Consider the following 20,176-nt stretch of genomic DNA (forward strand, 5'->3'; position numbering starts at 1 on the left):
AGATGGTGAGGGCTGCCCGTATGATTTCAGATGAATTAGACTTTGAGACTGAATGTGACCATCTGTGTAACATGTTTATTAAAAGAGGCTATCCTAGTCAACTTGTTAACAACACAAAAAAAGAAGTAGTTTTCAAGCGTAATGTTGGTTATTTTATTCCTTTATTAAAAGGACAATCAAGCTCATCTTCTCGCTCAGTCCTTAATGGATTGGCTAGTCCATCTGATGAATTACCAAATAAAAAAGCTGGTAATGTAAGTTATCAAGCCAGCTTTTTGTATACATTCTCTTTAGATTTTTGGTCTATTAGAGAGGTAATAAATAAAAATTGGGACCTCATTAAAAATGATGATTCCCTTTCTAGAATTCTTGGTTCTAGCCCTAGAATAGTATACAGACGTGGTCAAAATCTTAAAGCCCTCTTCGAGAGCAACATTAATAGCAAGAATTCTTATGGGAGAATTAATGGGATGTTTAAATGTGGTTCATGTTCACAATGTAAACACATTCTGGTTGGTAACCAGGAGGTTTTGAACCACAACACATACAAAATAAAAGGAAAATTCAACTGTGAATCTAAGGGTGTGATTTACGCTGCTTGTTGTAATTCATGTAACGTGTTTTACATTGGGAAAACGGAGAGACATTTTAGGCAGCGAATATATGAGCATTGTTATGCAATAAAGAAGAAAGATTTTAACAATGCTTTAGCCAAATACTGCTCTGAATTTCCCGCACACACCTTTAGGTTCACAGTTTTACAACAGAGAATTGAGAACATTCGGGGGGGTCCTTGGCAAATTTTGCTCGAAATAGATGAACTGAAGTGGCAAGTGTGAATGAGGGCTCATATGCCCCCAGGGATTAATGACAGTATTTCCATTAAAAGTCTGTTGAAACTCCTAACTTTGAATAGATAAAAATTGAATACAATGCAAATATACAAAGTTCTTGCATATGACAGTTTAACCAGGAATTAAAGGTTGGTTAGTACAGCGTTTGTTTAATTAGGTACTTTTTAGTCCTTATATTCACACAAAGGAGAACCAGAGAATTCAAAAGTATTTTTATGAATTTGACTTATTTAGTATGAATTTGATTTAGTGTTTTAAGTAGAGTATGTTGTTATTAAATTTGTATAGTTCAGTTTTTAACATGTATACACATACAAGTGTGTTTTTAAACATAAGATGAGATAGGAATATATATGGTTTTGTTCATCATTTCCTGTATTATAAGTTAATGAGTTACAACTTGTTATATAAAAGTAGGCTGTGATAATATGTTGTTATGGTTACTAACAACATTGCTTAATTGATGACATCACTGACTTGATTAGATAAAAGGCATTGGTTTACCATATTTTAACTGTTTGTCTGAAGAAGGCTAGGCACTGTCCTAGCTGAAAGTGTAATTTATAATAAATAGCACTAACTCTTTTTGGCCAACTTTTATTGCGTTCCGTTTCAGTTTAACAGTTCATTGTTTGTGGATTTTTGGTGTTTTATATGATGGGCATGCAACACCAGTCCTATGTGTGCACATGTCCATTATCAGCATGCATTGAATTTACAGTTTCTGTCATGTGATTCCTTCTTTACTGTGGTAAAGAGTTAGCCAAACTTATACAGGATGTACTGCCCTGCAATACATTTCTGTTTCAGAATGACATAGGACATGTGTGTACTTACACCTGGGAAAACATATTTCCTTGCAGTAAAATGGATGTTGCACACTTCCAGCTGTATGGCTAGCAGCAACTGGTAGCAACACTGGGCTACATTTCAACCACATTATACACTAAACCACAAGATAGTTAGTGGAATGATACTCTTGAATGAGATGCCAATGCATATGATTTGTCATGCACTCACAGAGCAGAGTCCTAAACCATTTTTCACAAATGTCATGGCAGGTGTTCTACAGTCAGCATATATTATTTCATTTTTGTTGAGCCTTGAAATGACCAAAAACATACATTATCCCACAAACTTGTGATGTGCATTATGATTGCACTATGCTATGTGACACCCATGAACATTACCCACAAAAGTTCCCCATCCATCATTAAGATTGCTGCCTGGCCTTAGGACTTACTATGAATGTGATCTTCATAGCAGTGATATGACACATGCCCAGGTATGTTTGCACATTACTTATGATTTATTCATATTAGCATGTGTAAATGGTCAACAGATATACACAAATTCAGTGAAATTTGCTCAGTTAATGCAGTTTAGTGAAAGAGATCTTTGCACTGCAGTCCAGTTTTGCTACTTCGTTTTCTGAAGTTTATAACCAAACAAAAAGCAGAGTTTTCCTGTGTGTGTGTGTGTGTGTGTGTGTGTGTGTGTGTGTGTGTGTGTGTGTGTGTGTGTGTATGAATGAATGATTGTCTAACATGCTTCAAGACTATTACTATTGAGAAAATGTTTGTTTTCCATATGGTACAGTGATGCCATATTTAAGTAACATATACAAGGACACACACAGCTCCTTACACAGAGGTGTAGATGGTACTGTCCAAAAAATCTCTCTTTAATTAACAAATGCAGCCTTAATGTCAAAATACTACTAATAATAATACTAATAATTAGGTCAATCTTGGCTAACTGAGTGTCAGTGAATTCTTTATGATAAATTGATCATTAACAATAAAAGTTACAACACTTGCCTGGAATAATGGAAGATCGGAAGGCTGTGGGTTCTGTTCCCCCACCAGGTACTTGATTTAATTTTAGGGGACGGTGGCCTAATGGTTAAGGTGTTTGCCTTACAAACACAAGGTGCATGGTTTGAGTCTCACAAGGGATAATTGGCTAGGCTTAAAATGGCTCGCAAGGGCAGTTAGCTTAGTACTAATCTAGGAATCAGTTTTACAAGGTATGTGCCTTTTATTGCTGCACTCTGATGGCTATTTTGGTGGGTTACTTGTTTTTTGTGTATTTTTGAAAGCCTAACCCTTAAAGTATAATTTGCAGCATTACAAATCACACTATAGTAATGTAGATAGTCTCATAGATGTAATTTAAGCAACTTACAAAGCAGATTACCAAGGAAGAGTCAAAGTACTGGCAGCTTTAATAACTCATTAAGAACCCGGATTATATCAACACATAGTCCTGTATGGCTCAGGCCTTCAGGACAAAGGTGATGTAAGCCAAAGCCTGACCCCAGTCAATATAATGATGGTGAACTGATATGGAGTAATTTAGTATAGTTTGAATTATATCAGAAAATGGTATACGAGTTCTGTAACCTGCATAGCAGTAGGAGCTTTTATGAGAAATATACGTATGTACATATATCAACATAAACCTATATATGTTATGATGCTCTGAACACGTATTTATGCTAACAACTGCTGTTTTTGCTGTATAACTATAGACCCAACCCATTAGTATTCAGAGGTAACTATGACATACACTTACAAGAGCAGTGCACATACAATACATATTTACTGTTGTTACTGCTTGTACCTATTTTTTTGTTACTGAAATGAGCAGTGACATGACATGAATTTCATTTCATTCTCATGCCATCTGTGCTTATATAAATTGGGTGGGACATATACATGCTGGATGTGCATGTATGCTGCTAGTGTGACACAGACTTTCTCATTAATTTATACAATAGCTTGGCTTTATATACAGAATTATGTCACTGTGTGTATGTTAGTTTATGCATTTGTCACATGTTTTTGATTTACATTTCAGTGGCTGTGTAATTTTTCCTACAGATTTAGATGTCATGTGCAGATATCCAAAAGCTGAATATGGTACATAGGGCATATGAGAGAGATGTCCCACATGTTTGAGGATGCAAGATGTCCTTGAGAAATCGCAACAGCATATTTGTGGTACGTGCTTATTACTCATTATACTTATGAATGCCTATAGTTTCGTGGTAATTTTTCTGTGGATCAATATAAATGTGTGTGTTCAGTAATATGTCCGTGATCATGTATTTGTCAGCATTTATACAGCAGCGCATGTCATTTTATGATTGGACTCAAATGCTTTATTAATATGGGGTGCACACTGTGTCAGGTTTGCATGGCACAACATATCAAATTAGAAGGTGCAGGAATGCTCCATGTGACTGCATTATAAACTGAAAACAGTACTGCTTATTTTGTATGGAAAGTCTATACAGAGGGATAGGCAGCCACGATAATGCAGCGGTTAGTGTTGTCACCTCACAGCAAGAAGTTCTCCGGTTCAATCCTCGGCTGGGGTGCCTTCTGTGCAGAGTCTGTATGTCCTCCCTGTGGTCATGTGGGTTTCCTCCCACATCTCAAAGACATGCTGTAGGTTGATTGGACACTCTAAATTGGCCCTGTGTGTGCCTTCTGTGGAAGGTTGAGCATCGGGCTGGCACCACAACACTGTAAAACTCCACTGCCAATCAATGAGTGGACAGGTGATCCACTGTGGTGACCCCTAAACAGGAAAAAAACTGAAAGAAGAAGAAAGACTATAGAGGGGTCAGGGCTGAGTGGCTTTCCCATCAGTGCTATCTACTGGAAATTAGATTATTGCTATATCTTTATGACTGTCTGTGGCTTATGTATCTTGTATTAACAATGCACCAGCCACAGATGTCAGCATTTGTTGTACATATGGTCTGTTTATATTTGATAGCTGTAGCATGAATACCTGTCCGCCTGTGTTTGTTGTTCATCAATACAGAAAGCAATTATATGCCCCCAAATACTGCTTTGCAGCCCACTGTCTACTTCTCTGGTTTGCATTGTTAAGCAATACATTGTTTCTAATGACATGTACAGTTTATCTGCTCTGCATGCCACTTGTATCATGTGTGTTGTTTGTATTACATGGCTGTTATCTGTGTAACCCATGTGATAAGTACAGTCAGTTTGTGACTGGCTCATCACTTTCCAAAGGATACAGCTAATGTTACTCTCCGTTGTCTTACTACACTCATGCTGCATCTGTTTAGAAATGCAGCACTGATCTCCCTATAAAAGGTACATTTTTTCTGCTGTATGCTGCATATAGCGCAACTGTAATCACATGACAAGCCTGCATTTTGCCTTCTTAAATGTGCCACTCTTAGTGCATTGCCTCATGTTCTGCCTTGACTACATGCTTGGATAACTATTAGTACATTGTCGGTCATGTCTGTCACTGCTGACATCTCTGATCATGTGTTGTCTGTATTATAATAATGTCACATGACCTGTATTACTATTTGTCATTGCTCTTGCTGACTTTGTCCATATCATAGCCACTTGCATACATCATGCTCATTTGCTTTTGACAGCTATCATTGTGAATGCTAACATGACAGTATCCTGTTAGCATTACGGTACACTGTATAAATTACTTGTAGTTCTCTGGATATCTGCTATACTGAGGTGAGTACATGGCTTTCTGTAATATACCATTTACTGCATGTGAAAACATATGATGTGTCTGATCTGCAGGCACATCTAGCCAAGTGTCACATGTATTCATGTCACTGTCCATACATTGTAGTGTGTACCTTGTCAGGTAAGTTACCAGATGCACATTACATTAATGCACATGTTTCTTCGTGTGGTATCCTGATATTAGATTGCACACACTGACCACTTGTTTATCGCATTGTTAAGATTAATATTAGCTTCTAATTCTTTTTGTTATGCACATTCAAAGTATTGCTCAAGTGTCTTATTTATATAAAGAAGGCTTTCAAAATAAGCTACTACTCTTATTTCGAACATTATGTTGGAAATATATCAAATGAATTATTCACTGCTTACCATCAAATTGGTTCATCTTATTTTGTTATGCCTTTTCTAAAATAGTTTGTATAGGCAACTCTTACAGTTTTAACAGCCTAAAGTGCTATCAGTTTTTGAACAAATTTACTGCTTAACATGTTTGAACAAATCACCTTTATTTATTATCATTTGGATTGCATCAAACTAATCAAACACCTCATAGCTGAATCCAGACAAATTATTAAACAATCAGATTCAGTCAAATGACATTACTCTGGATACAATCGTTGTAAAATTTATCTAAAAACTTGATCATTATACCTTAACACTTTTAAAATTAGTTGTTGTGTCTTTCGGCTTTTCCCAGTTAGGGGTCGCAACAGCGAAATTCCGGTCCGCTAATGATTGGCAGTAGATTTTTACGTGCTGAGTTGTCGGCCCTGACGTACAACTTTCAGCGAAGGTACACCCATTCACGCATGTCTCCAAACAGAAGACGCTCTAGCTGAGAATCGAACAGGACAGCGTCTTACTGTGAAGTGACAACGCTACCGCAGCACCATCCACAATTATATCTTTACTGTTTATATGCCCTATTCCTAAAGACTGAGAGATGCTCTATGGTAAAATATCACTGTCCCCTGTTGTTGTCAAATATTATTCTTTTTTCAGAATGAATTTCAGTTAAGTAACTACTAGAACTAGCTGTACTCTGAAAATGAATGGCAGAATCATAGACTGTGCAATCAGGACTAATATCCATCTTCCATCTTGAATCTCATCTGTACTGAAGCTCCCACCTTACCTGATCCCACTTACTGCATACTGTGCTATTACAAGTTCTGCATTTTCCAGCTTATAATTATTAAAGTTACAATTACCTACCTAAAACCACTTTTAGTAATGCACTTTACTATCCTGCCCTTGTTAAAACCCTCTTATTTTTAAGAATCCATTCAATTCAATTACCGTAGCAGAAGAAAAAGGAGCTGAACTAATTGGATTCATTCAGTAGATAATCTTGATCCTTGACATTATGGATGGTGTTTTTTTTTTCAGTCATCCTATACATCAATTATCAAGTAAGATGTTGCCTGCTACAATAAGACAAGTGGAAGCTGAAAATTCACACCTTAGTCCTTTCTGTTACTTTTTACATTGTATATCAAATAAACTATTCTGTAGTTATCTAACAATCCTATAAAGTACTTTATTACTACATTATAGTGACTAATACTTCTTTAGACTGAGACAAGAATACTAAACTGTTAACTTATTACAGTACCCTTCAGGTCACAAACACCCCCAGAACATGTTCTGTTTATGGAGGCACATTCTGAGTGTATAACACATGCAGAAATATTTAGACTTTAAGTAACCACATCATGCCAATCTTTTTCAGATAAACTTTGGTCATAATGGCATCTTACGTCATACCCCAATTTGTTTGTCAGATCTTTCCAATGGGATAACCAACAGTGGGCACAGGAAATTCAGTCAGGTTTTACTTTCAAGTAGACTAATTCCATAATTACTTAACATCAAGCAGTCTTCCTTCTTCATCTTGGAGTGTAAAACAAAAAATATGACTGACATTCAAAAGCAGATTTTCCATAAAAATGTCTAGGCATTGCTCTTCTTTTCACAGAGACATATTACCCACTTCTCATTTATTACCCTGGTGCTCAGACAATGTCAATCTCATGACTGAGCATTCTAGCACCACTGAAAAATAAGTAAACAAATGTAGAAGGTGAGCTTAATAACCTACATTTTAGCCCAAGCAAGACATATATTTAATTCACACTTGAAGAACTACTACTTATTCTTGCAATTTCTTCTAAGATCATAATATGTGAAACATTAATACACAATGAGCTCGTCAAGTGATATTCTCAAACTAAGGTTGGCATAATGGTTAAGGTATTTGCCTTACAAGCACAAGGTGCAGGGTTTGATTCTCATATTGGGTAATTGGCTAGGCTTACAATATCCTACAAGGGCAGTTAGCCTAGTACTGATCTATGAACCTAAGCATGTATGACTGAATCTATTGGCTAGAATTCTTATACAAGCACTGCATGTTTGCCTAGTGATATTGTTCAAGGCATTTAGTGAGCCGAGGACCAGAAAGCAAATTGCAGATGTAGCAGACAGAGGGTAGCACCTGCATGCTCAGCAAGGGGCAATGCAAAAAAACAGAGCTGTATCATTAACAGGAAAAGCAGTACTATGCTAGCAAATGGCTGGAACAGTGCTACAGCTACTAACATGGATAATGTGAAGAAAATCAGTGCTAGGGCATGGTAGCAGGCCCAAGTCATTTCATGTCACCATGCAGAGGGCAGCAGCAGCATATAGCTGCAGGCGGAGGCGAACAGACTCAAGAAGGGCAGCAAAGATAAGTGCAACAGTCAAGCAAATGTGGGTGTGCATAAAAATGTGGCATCTCTGTTCATCATATCAGTGTGGGGGGGTAGGGCAAATAAGAAAGAAGAAAATGGGAGAACATCAAGCAGAGATAAGCAAAGAAGGGTAACCATAAATCATGAATGGCTGGGAAGAAGGAACTGTATTTTTCTGAGGGATAATTCCCCATGTTTGGGTTTCTACAAAGAAAGGTGGGAAATGGTACCAAAGGAGGGCCTTGAGTGGAATAGCATGAGAACGATTGGAATCAGGAGAAGAAAGCCTCCATGCCTCATGCTGGGATAACAGGAGAGACATCTCCAGTCCATGTTCAGTAGAGGAGTATCACCCTCCCCCCTCATGAAAGGCATGCATAGACAGCACAAATGAACCTTCCAGGTTACCTTCGACAGAAAGATCGCTGCTTAGATCCTAAAAGGCAGGGGCAATTCAGGAGTGGGAACTTACATCCTGAAGCCAGATGCAGCAGCTGATAGAGACTGCAGTGAGTGTGGTCCTTCCTACTTACCTTCACTAACTGAACCTGCAGAAGGACAAGCCAATGAGATAACATCATCAAAGTAACACATACACACACACACACATTTACACACACACACACACACACACACACACACACACACACACACGCACACACGCACACACACGCACACATGCACACACACACACACACACACACACACACACACACACACACACACACACACACACACTTGTAGTTGTATAGTGAACTGCTACACACCCCGCTGACTGGACAGGAGGTCCTGTCTCCTACATCACCCAGACTTGTAAAGGTAATGTTCCTCAACAGCCACATAACAAAGGCTGCACTATTACTCCTGCTTGTACAACAGTCTACATCTTACAAGATAAAAGTACCAATGAAAACAATCAATTTTTGCAGTGCACCTTCAGCTCACTTTTCTGAACCTCTGAATCCCACTGTTAGAACAGGTTGAGGTGGCACTGCCACAGGTGACCATAGTGTTAATAATATTGTTTCCCAGAATGGGTGATGGCAGTGTAATCACTCAGTGCCTGCTCTAGCTCATGCAACATATTTCACTTTCTAAAAAGTATATAATAGTGGTCTAGAGGATGCTCTTTAAAATTTCTACATAGAAACAACTAGAACATCCTGCTCTTCCTGGCACACAGTGTAGGTGCTTTGTTTTTACCAATCCATGAAGCAGTACTGGCCAATCATTAGGTCCATCTGAGGAGCAATATGGTAGACATGCCCATGGATGAACATTTTTGCATAATATGCCACACAACAACATTACACTGCAGTAGTATGAGAGTACACATCCTGTATGCATAAACATACAGGTCATATGCCTTGTGCTAAATGTTCCTTGTGCAGTTCACATCGATATGTATGATGGTGCATAGTGCAGAGGCAGCAATTCACAGAAATTCGCATTATCTGGCTTCATTTGCATAACTGGCATGTTAACTGCCTCCTATTAACCAGATATAAAACACCACAGTCTATGAGTGAGATATAGAGGAATCCAAGTAAAGACTCTGATGAAGAATATCATTGCACAGCATCACCAAGTTAATGAAGGAATCCTGCCTGGTAAAGTATCTCATCCACAACTACAAACCATATGGTGGCTGTCAGGGAGTGTAAAACACTTATATGTGGAAGAAAGACCACATCACGTTTGCATGACACATTAATGTTGAATGTGTATTGAGGGGCAAGCTATAATCATAATGTCCTGCAGGGGTTGCATGCTAAATGGTGCTAGAGAGTATATGAGAAATATGTAGGGACATGGATATGATGGTGAATGGGATGATTTAAGACTGTACATAGTAACTTCAGCTGTTAACCAGGTGTATATAGGTGTGAAGCCCGTGGCCTTACTTATGTGCATGCCATAGTGTAGTATATACACCCACTGAATTAAGTTTTTTCTACACAAGTGTACAGGTACTTGACTGGCCATGTGAAGAAAGAGGCAGTGCCTAAAAAGTTGACTGTCCAGGAAAATAGCTGCTACTACAGAGTAACCACACAAAAATGGCATGCACTTCCTGGCCAGAGATGCTGCAGTCAAGTAGTACTAGAACCAGGTATGGCAGGACTGGTGCAGGCTTTGAATGCTGAATAAGGCCATAATAATTCTGTACAGTAGACACAATGGAGGATTACTAGTGTAATCCTTCATACAAAGAAGTATAAGGCATTGTGGCAGATAGTTCTTCTAGAAGTGATGGACTGAGAGGAAAGAAGCAGCCAACAAAAGTGAAGTATTTAATGTCACTTGCAGGTCAGGGGATCATCATTTCATACTTAGAAGTTGTTTAGAAGTGTGAACAGGCCTGGCACCAGCCACTCATGTGTCAGTACAGGAAGCTTCAGGTTAGCAATATCCATTATAATACATTATAGCAAACACCACTGCATGACTAAAGAAAGGTCCTCCTGGCTGTCTACCCTTCCAGTAAACTCTGCTCTGAAAAGGCAACATCCTCCACAAGAAGGTATATCTTCCAAGATATTATATAGCACAAATGATCTCATCCACAATGACTCTGTGACTGTTAGTAGAGAAATTACAGCCATTTTAGATAGCACAGCTTGTACAGGTGTTAGGGCATATTTTTCACAAATTACATATACAAAGTCAAAGTCACAGTGAATAAAAAGATTTTTGGGATAAACACCTACATGAAAAAAAACATCCTGTTTTAAAAAAATGGAAATGTGTAGAGCATCTGAGCCTTATTTTGGACACACTTATGATTACACAGCATGGCATGTACTTGTCAAGATCAGGGAAGAGATTTGTTTGCAGCAGATATTTTGCAATCTTTAATAAACACAAGGCAGGAATTTTGCGAGGTTGAAAATTTAACAGTTCACAGATTGCAACATTTAATGCCTCTCTGATGGTTGAAAATGCTAGGAGCATAAATAATATTTTTTAATTGGAAAATTTGCTAAGTTCCCACAAGAGCGATGTAGTGATTGTTTGTAAAACTTGATCATAGAAGAATGACCGGAAACCAGTTATGTCAAGGTATAAATGTTTTGGGTCTAACAGACATTTTAACAAAACAAAAAACAGGTGGAGGTGTTATGACAGGGTGCGTCACCCTTGCACTGGCCCAGTAATCATGGAGCCTCAATCCTCACCACTAACACCAGTGAGGGATGTGCACATTGGGAGGATGACAAGTACACACACAGTAAAGTACAATTTCCCTTAAGAGCACACAGAGATCACAGTCAGTCTGGGCCTAGTTTTTGCCTCTCTCTCTCCAGATCTCCAACAAGACTCCCCACTGGCACAGCTATATGGTTCAGATCTCAGGCTTCAGCCAGGTGGTCAAACCAAAACCTCCAGCACCCTATCTGTCCAACCAGTGCTTCATCTCCCTGTCCAAGTAGCTGAAGCACACACATACACACACACACACACACACACACACACACACACACACACACACACACACACACACACACACACACACACACATGCACACACGCACACACTTTGATATTTGATTCATATACAAACACACAAACACTCCTGGGAAAGCCTGACACAGGTTCACTAGCTATGCCCCCTTCTGCCCAGACTATAAGGTAGTACCAGCTGCCACCAACCACCCTTCATCAGCTCCTATAAGGCCATTCCCAAAGGGTGATCAATTCTACTGTGTAATGTTACTGTTTCCAAATGGTAAGTGTGTCCAAGACTTTAAGGCTATTTAAGAGTGGCCTGTACAGTATCACCAAATACATATACAAGTACTCTAAGAGCTTAAATATCTCTAAACAAACCAGCCACAATTAAAATGTTTAAATATATTTAATAATATATAATAAAATAACAAGACTATACTCAATAACTCAACACAGTGACAGCAGAGTGCAGAATCACAGGAAATACTTTAAAACAACATTGCAGGACAGTCTCACATAAATACAGAAAGCATCTAAACCAATATTGCTATATTCCTAGCTATCTCTAAGAGAAATCATTGTAGTCTAGTACTTACTATTAGCAAGGCAAATGCAAGTGCTGAATGGATGTTTCTAGTTCCAAAGACAAATACAAACTGCACAGACTTTCTCTGAGAGGCAGTTCTTAAATTACAATCAAGCATTTCTGCTGGGTTATCTCAGATTACATCATTCTTGTCGCCTCTGCTTTTAGTTCCCAGGCTAACAGGAACTTAAAATATAACACCTCTTTAAAAAAATAATCATCTCTTAAAAGTTTTGCCTAAAACTGAAAGTCATAAAACTGCTAAACTCTTTTAACTTGGAAACCTGTAATTATTTCTGTTTCCAGACAATAGAAAGAATTTCTAGCTGCAGACATTCTGTCTCCAAGCTGAAACTGAGAGATACCACAGTCATAAACAATTTTAACTTATTTTCTTAGAGTTTTGCTCTTTTCTAGTAGGGTGCAATGTGGTTACATTTTTGAAGCGCATAACATATAGTTTACTTACATACATTTGTGAGACAAGCATACAAACCATATTACTATTCACCAATATCATTGAATTATTTACAAAATTCCAGCTAGATGGGCTGGCAGCCTTCATAATTCCCACCATGAGAACTCAAGCTAGTTTTTCAAGATACCCTTGAGAAATGTTGCTTGAGAGGGTTGAGCTTATCTGGGAATACCTTACCCCATTCCCTGTCTTGAGAGCTCATCTGCTTTTGGCATTGCTAACCCCACTGCGGTGCTACACTGTCATATCACATGCTTATAACCCTAGGCTCTACCTTAGTAACTTGGCATTTTGCTGGCTGACTCGATGTAGCCCTGTTAAGGGATTGTGGTCTGTAACTACAGTCAATTTCCTTCCATACAGATAAGGCTGAAGTTTCTGCAGTGCCCACACTATGGCTAGACATTCCTTTTCTACAGCTGCATAGCATTCCTCCCTGGGTTGAAGCCTACGACTGAGATAAACCACTGAGTGCTCTTCTCCCTCTGAAGAAATCTGGCTAAGTACAGCCCCCACCCCATGGTTTGAAGCATCCATCTGCACAACAAATTCTTTGCTGTACTCTGGACTGGCAAACACAGGGGGTCCTCCCAAAGCTCCATTAAGCTTCTGGAATGCCTACTCACATGCTGGGGTGCACACTACTTTATCTGGCCTGTTTTTTCTTGTCAGTTCTATGAGGGGAGCAGCTATGGTACTATAACTGGGGACAAACCTTCTGTATTACCCTGCTGTCCCTAAATATTCCCTCACCTGCTTTTTGGTAACAGGCACAAGCCATGCTTGAATGGCATCCACTTTGGCAGGTTCTGGCCTGATCTTACCACTCTATGTCCTAGATAGGAGACCTCTGTCATACCCACCTGACATGTGCTGGGCTTAATGGTCAAATATGCCTTCTGTAGTCTGCCCAGCACCTCCCGGACATGCTGAAGGTGCTTTTGCTAGGAATGGCTATAGATGGCAATATCATCTAGGTAAACAAGGACAAAATCTCCTGCTCCTGCTAGGATATACTCTACCAGCCTCTGGAAAGTCATTGGGGCATTTTTCTTCCCAAAGGCCATCTTTATGAACTCATACAAACCAAAAGGCATCACAAAGGCTGACCTCTCTCTAGCACTGGGAGTGAAGGGCACCTGCCAGTAATCCATGGTAAAGTCAATGGTAGTAAGATATGTAGCCCCACCCAGCTGCTCTAGAGCTTCATCTGTCCCAGGGATGGGGTAAGCATCTGACTCTGTGTGACTATTTAATTTCTTGTAGTCCACACAGAACCTGGTGCTGCCATCCTTCTTTGGTAGCAGCACCATGGGAGAGACTCAGGGACTGCTGGACTCCTGAATTGCTCCTAGTTCCAACATTTCCTGTATCTCCTCCCTCAGAGTCTGTTTGACTCTCACAGCGCATCTGTATTACAACATCAAAGCTTTAGTTAATCAAATAACTAAAGCTTGATCTTGTAATATCGACAACTAAAGTTGTTGAATGGCCGATTCATCCAAGGGAAACACTTCCCTTGGCCAAATCAAAAAGAAAAATCTTTACATCCAAATTGAAGTGTGGGGCTTTGCCCCCCCCCCACAGCCCCCAATGTGGGGGGCTGTGGCCCCCACACCCCCTACCTAAATATACCAACTCAGAGATCGCTCCAAATTAAAAAAAAGGGCATATCCACATAACAGCCAAGGGAAGTGTTTCCCTGGGTTAAATCAGCCATTTGACAATTTACGGTTTCGATATTACAAGTTTGAGCTTTACTTATTTGGTTAAGTAAAGCTTCAATCTTGTAATATAGAACCCTGTCAGGAACCCTATAAGGGGCCTGCCTAATAGGCATTTGGGGTCCTGTATCCATATGGTGCTGCACCAGGTGGGTGCACCCTGGTTTCTCAGTGAACATATCTCCAAACTCCTGTAACACTGCTCGGATTTCTCGAACCTGGGTAGGGGATAGTTGGAGGGACATTGCTACCCCTTCCACTGAGGTATCAGTCTGAGCCTCACTGAGGAGATCAGTCACCAGATCTTCCTCAGACTCCTCCTGCACTCCACTGCAAATACTCAGCACAAGGGCCACCCTATCATGGTAAGGTTTCATCATGTTAATGTGGTACAATTTGTGCCCCTGCCTAGCAGTTCTACCATGTAGTTAACATCACTGACCTTCCTTACCCACCTTGCAGGGTCCCTCCCAAGCTGCCTGCAGCTTGTTGTGTCTGACAGGAATGAGAACCATTATCTGCTGCCCTACAGCATACTCTCTAGCTCGAGCATTCCTGTCATACCAGATTTTTTTCTGTTGTTGGGCTTCTGCTAGGTTCTCCTGGGCCAAGCCCATGAATTCCCTGTGCCTTGTCATGAGGTTTAGGACATATTCCACAAAAGACTCCTTGTGGGATTCACACTCACCCTCCCACTCATCTCAAATTAAATCTAGAGGTCCCCTCACTCTATGCCCATACAACAACTCAAAGGGTGAAAAACCTATGGATTCCTGGGAAACCTCTCTGTAAGAAAATAACAGATGGCACAAATATTTGTCCCACTCCTACTTAAACTGGTCTGCAAATGCCCATAGTATGGTCTTGAGTGTAGAGTTTAACCTTTCAACAAGACCATCAGTCTTGGGATGGTAGGGGGTTCTCTTTAGGTAATTCACCCCACAGTACTTCCACGGACAAGCCAGCAGGCCTGATATGAAATTGGCAACTCTGTCAGTCAGTATTTCTTTTGGGAAACCTATCCTGCTGAAAATCTCTAACAAAGCATTTGTCACCTTTTCTGCCTCAATGGAGGACAGAGCCACTGCCTCAGGGTATCTGGTAGCATAATCTACTACCACTAGGATATACTTTTTCCCTGTGGAACTTGGGGTACTCAGGGGCCCCACAATATCCATACCTACCCTCTGAAATAGCTCCTCAATTAGAGGCAAGGGGATCAAAGGATCTTTCACCTTGTCTCCTGTCTTGCCTACCTTTTAGCATGGCTCACAGGTCCTGCAGTACCCTGTTACATCTCTGGAAATCTCAGGCCAACAAAAGCTCTGCATAATACGTTTGTACGTTTTATGCCCATATGACCTGTAAAGGGAATATCATGGGCTATGGATAGAAGTTCCAGATGGTAGGCTCTGGGTACTACTAACTGCTGTATTCTCTCACCCTCTAGCTCTCCCTTGGGGGTCCACTCTCTGTACAGTAACCCTTTGTCCCAGTATGCAGATTCCCCTTTCCCTTGAAAATCAGGTGCCTCACTATCTTTCCCTCTCTCAGGCCTTGTAATGTAGGGTCTGAGAGCTGAGCCTGTCTCAACTCTCTCTTTGTAACCCTTCCCAGCTCCCCTTCCACAGGAAGTCTGGTATCCTCTGACAGAGGTGCCTCACTGTCAGCCTGGGTACTACTACTCACCTCTGCCTTTCCAGTCATTCTCTATCTAAGGGAACATCAGTACCCACAGACAGCTGTGGCTCACCTTCAGCCTCACTGCTACAGGGTAGCTCCCTCCGTGAAGTAACCACCTCACCAGTCCTGGATGCAGGTGTGCAGTCTGTCTGGGTCTCCCCCAGGCTACCAGACCCCCATGCTTGTATCCAAGCCTGACTGCATGTAACATCTTGATTGTACTAGCATGCTATGTTATGCCTGTATTCTGCACTGCTGAATTTACTGTGATAACCTGTAATATGCATTGTAAATATGATTTTGTTAATGTTTCCTTATTTGTTATCCTTATTTGTTATCTTGTTAATTTCATTGTTCTATCTTGGAGCTTATCTCCCCGGGACTCTACTGAAAATGGACATGTATCCAGTTAGATCAGCCCGGTCAACAAATGTAAAATAAATAAATAATAAATAATATGCTACATGGCCCTATAGGTTGCATTTACAACATTTAACCCTAGGTCCTGGACGTGTACCTGGACTAGTGGCTTCCCCTGCTACTGGCAGATTCTGTTGGGGTAGTCTGAGCTGCCCACCATGGGTTCCCTTAAATCCATGAACAACACTGGATGTCCCTTTCCTGTGCAGTGATGTCCTGCTTGCTAGGTATAGGTCTCCCTTCTTCCCCAACCAGATCCTCATGTCCCCAGGCAAAGTGCTAATGGCTTGTTCCCCTCACCAAAAGGTCTGCCAGCCCTTCAAAAGTGGTGACCTGACATCCATTCACCCACCAGAAGGGGGCATAGCTAGTGAACCTGTTCCAGCTTTCCCGAAGAGTATTTGTGTGTGTTTGTATATAAATCAGATCTCAAAGGGTGTGTGTGTGTGTGCGTGTGTGTGTGTGTGTGTGTGTCAGCTACTTGGGCAGGGACATGAAACACTCGTTGGACAGAAAGGGTGCTGGATGTTTTGGCTTGACCACTTGGCTGAGCTCTGAACCCTATAGCTGTGCCAGTGGGGAGTCTTATTGCAAATCTGGAGAGAGAGGCAGAAACCAGCCCCAGACTGACTGTGATCTCTGTGTGCTCTTAAGGAAAATTGTACTTTACTGTGTGTGTTCTTCTCATCCTCACAATGTGCATGTGCCTCACTGGTGTTAGTGGTGATTATTGAGGCTCCTTGATTACTGGGCCAGTGCAGGGGCATCACATATTAATTGTTTGGCAGTGGTGAGACAGCCACATCACATATTAATTGGCTTGTAGTGGTGTGGAGATTGAATTCCTGTAGCTTGTGTACAGTGATCACTGAAGGTGTTTTTGTAATCTAAATCAGCCACACAGTGAACATTCAAAGTTCATATCGCAATTGTTTTATTATTTTTTTTGTTAGCTTAGTTAGTCAGGGAGAGCAGGCAAGCATGGCAGCAGAGGAGTATGGCAAGCTGACAAGGAGCCAGTTGGCTGAGATGTGCCAAGGCAAAGGACTGGTGCATGCTAACCTGACTAAAGCAAACATGATTCCAACTTTAGTCACAGCTGCATCAGAGAAAAGCAACCAGGAGGGCAATCAGACTGGCCGTGGGGATGTACATCTCTTAGAGAATGGATAGCTCAACCTTTCTCCAGAGGATGTAAAAATCTATCTGGAGTTAAAGACACTTGAGTTGGAGGCCAAGCATTTGGAAATAGAAGCAGCAGAGAGACTGAGGCATCGAGAGACTGAGGAAAATGAGAAACTGCAACATCTGAAGGCTGAGAAAAATGAGAGACTGTGATGCCCTACAGCAATGATTGATATCAGAATATAGGCAAAGAGAAAGAAATAGAGGGTCATAAATGAAAGACCAGCACTGGTAGAGTTTTTAATAGAATCTAGAACAGAAGTTACAATTAAAAAGGAACATTTAATATAGCATATTACATATTGCATCATAAGACTCAATTAGAAGAGTTTAAAAAGGAATGGGAAGAGAGACTGGATAAGTAATTCTCAAAGAGAATATGCATCAAAGTCTGGAAGATATAGGATCTTTGTCTGTGCAGTGTTTTCATGGGTATTTTTATACCCCAAGACGAGGGAGAAAGAGGTAATTGGGAACATTTTTTTGGGGATTGTAATGCTTTGGCAGAATTTAAAGATTCCCTGCAGACTGCTCTGTCAGGGATGCTGGGTAAGCAGATTGGATTGACTGCAAAGATGATTTTTTTGAACTATGATACAGAATTGGAGTTGCCTAGACATAGTAATGTCTTGCTGAGTCTAATTATGGTGGCTGCCAAAAAAAGCAATTACTAGGAAGTAGTGAATATAGTAACAGAGAAAAAACAACTGGAATTGGAATCTTTAGAAAAGGGAAGGAGAAACTACATAAGAAAAAAAATGGGAATTGTGGGAACAATATAGGCAGAGAAGGAATGAGGTTTAAAAGAAGGCAGAATTTGAATGAGCTATATAATGCTTTACTGTCAATGACGGGATAGATTATAAGTGATATATAATCTTTGCACCCACAGTTGTCTCAATGGTATCTGTGATGCATAATGTTTGCAACTAAAATTATGTCAATGTTATTTGTTTTTCATTTATATAAATTTAAGATTGCCTATGTCATATGTGATAATTTAATAAATATGTCTTTGTTTAAAAAATATTGCATTGTTTATTCAGTACCTGAGCATAATGTATTATCACAATATTATGATGCCATTTTCTGCATTGCATTTTGTTTTCACTGAAATTGGCTGTCCTATTCAAATCATCTGCCATTAATATGAATAACACTTGTGCACTCCACAGAAAATAAGTCATACCTAGTAACTTTAGCCCCATCATTAAACAGATAAACAAATAAAATAATTAGAAAATAGGTACTTTTCTGTTAAAACCCTACCACGCATCTTGCTTTCCCCAGGCAGGAGCGGCCCTAGGTCAACTAGTGCCCTAGGCAAAAGGGCTCCATGGCGCCCCCCACCACAACACCCAGTGCCCCCATCCTGATCTACCTGCAACAAATAAATACTGGAAAAGCTCCCCTGCTAGTATGGCACCCTAGGCAGTCACCTAGTTGGCCTATGCCTAAGGCCGGCTATGACCCCAGGGCTTCATATCGGCATCACGCTCGGTCTGTCATGGACCTTTACCTAAACTAGTTGAGTTAGGCTGCCCACTGCCCAATAAAATATGTTCTGTTCTGGTGCCCCTCCACACTGCCCCAAAAAGGAATATTTTCACCTGAGCTAAAACTGTGTTAATGGTAGCATTCTTAGCTGTCTGTCTTCCCTATACAAAAACAGTGGAAAAATACTTTCCATATACCTCCCAACTATATTGTAAGGTTATGTTTCAACTCTTTTCGTATTGCCATAGTATCTTAAATGTTTAAAGTGGAAAACTTTTAATTACAGTACAAAACACCCTGGCGACTAGTGAAAAGTAGTGTGCATAGCTTTGATACCAAAATAAAGCTTCCTTTCCATTTAACTTGGCAGCTTCATATCCTATTATGGTATTTTCAATTCCTAATGATTGGCGACTGCGAATACTGAAAACTCAGAAAATACTCTCTTCAAAGAATTTAGCATTATAACTGCCCAAATCAGAACTCCACTGCATAATGAGACTGGGGATAACAATTGGGTGGCTCCCCGTTTCCTCGCAAAGCTAAGCACCTATTTGTAGAGCTGCTTAAAACTTTAACAAGATTTCATGTATAAAGATTAAATGAATGGTCTTGAAATTGCACTTACTTCTTCTTGTACCCGCTACTGTGGTTTAATTTTTGATGGCCCCATGTAACACTTTCTCCCCAGAAATTGGGGGCTGCACCACAGTGCCGATGCATGGCTGAGCAAATCCAGTCCATGGGTCTGAAGGATCTGCACAGCTCGCTGAGGAATAAGGTGAGACACGCCGATCTGGCACCAAAAATGCATGGTAGGAGTTTAATGGAAAAGTACCAAATAGGTAAATAGGTAAAAATAGGTATAGAAAATATTGTACTATTATTGTCAGATTTACAGTTTTCAGACTGTAGTCTTTGTCATACACTTATACAGTCTTGAGTGTAGTTAATTGTATGGGTTTGTTAATGCTCATTTTGTTTAATACTGCCTGTGTTCAGATGCCACTGCATATGT

Source organism: Protopterus annectens, chromosome 3.part0 (assembly GCF_019279795.1).
Source record: "Protopterus annectens isolate FY-2018-M chromosome 3.part0, PAN1.0, whole genome shotgun sequence".
NCBI classification, from domain to species: domain Eukaryota; kingdom Metazoa; phylum Chordata; order Ceratodontiformes; family Protopteridae; genus Protopterus; species Protopterus annectens.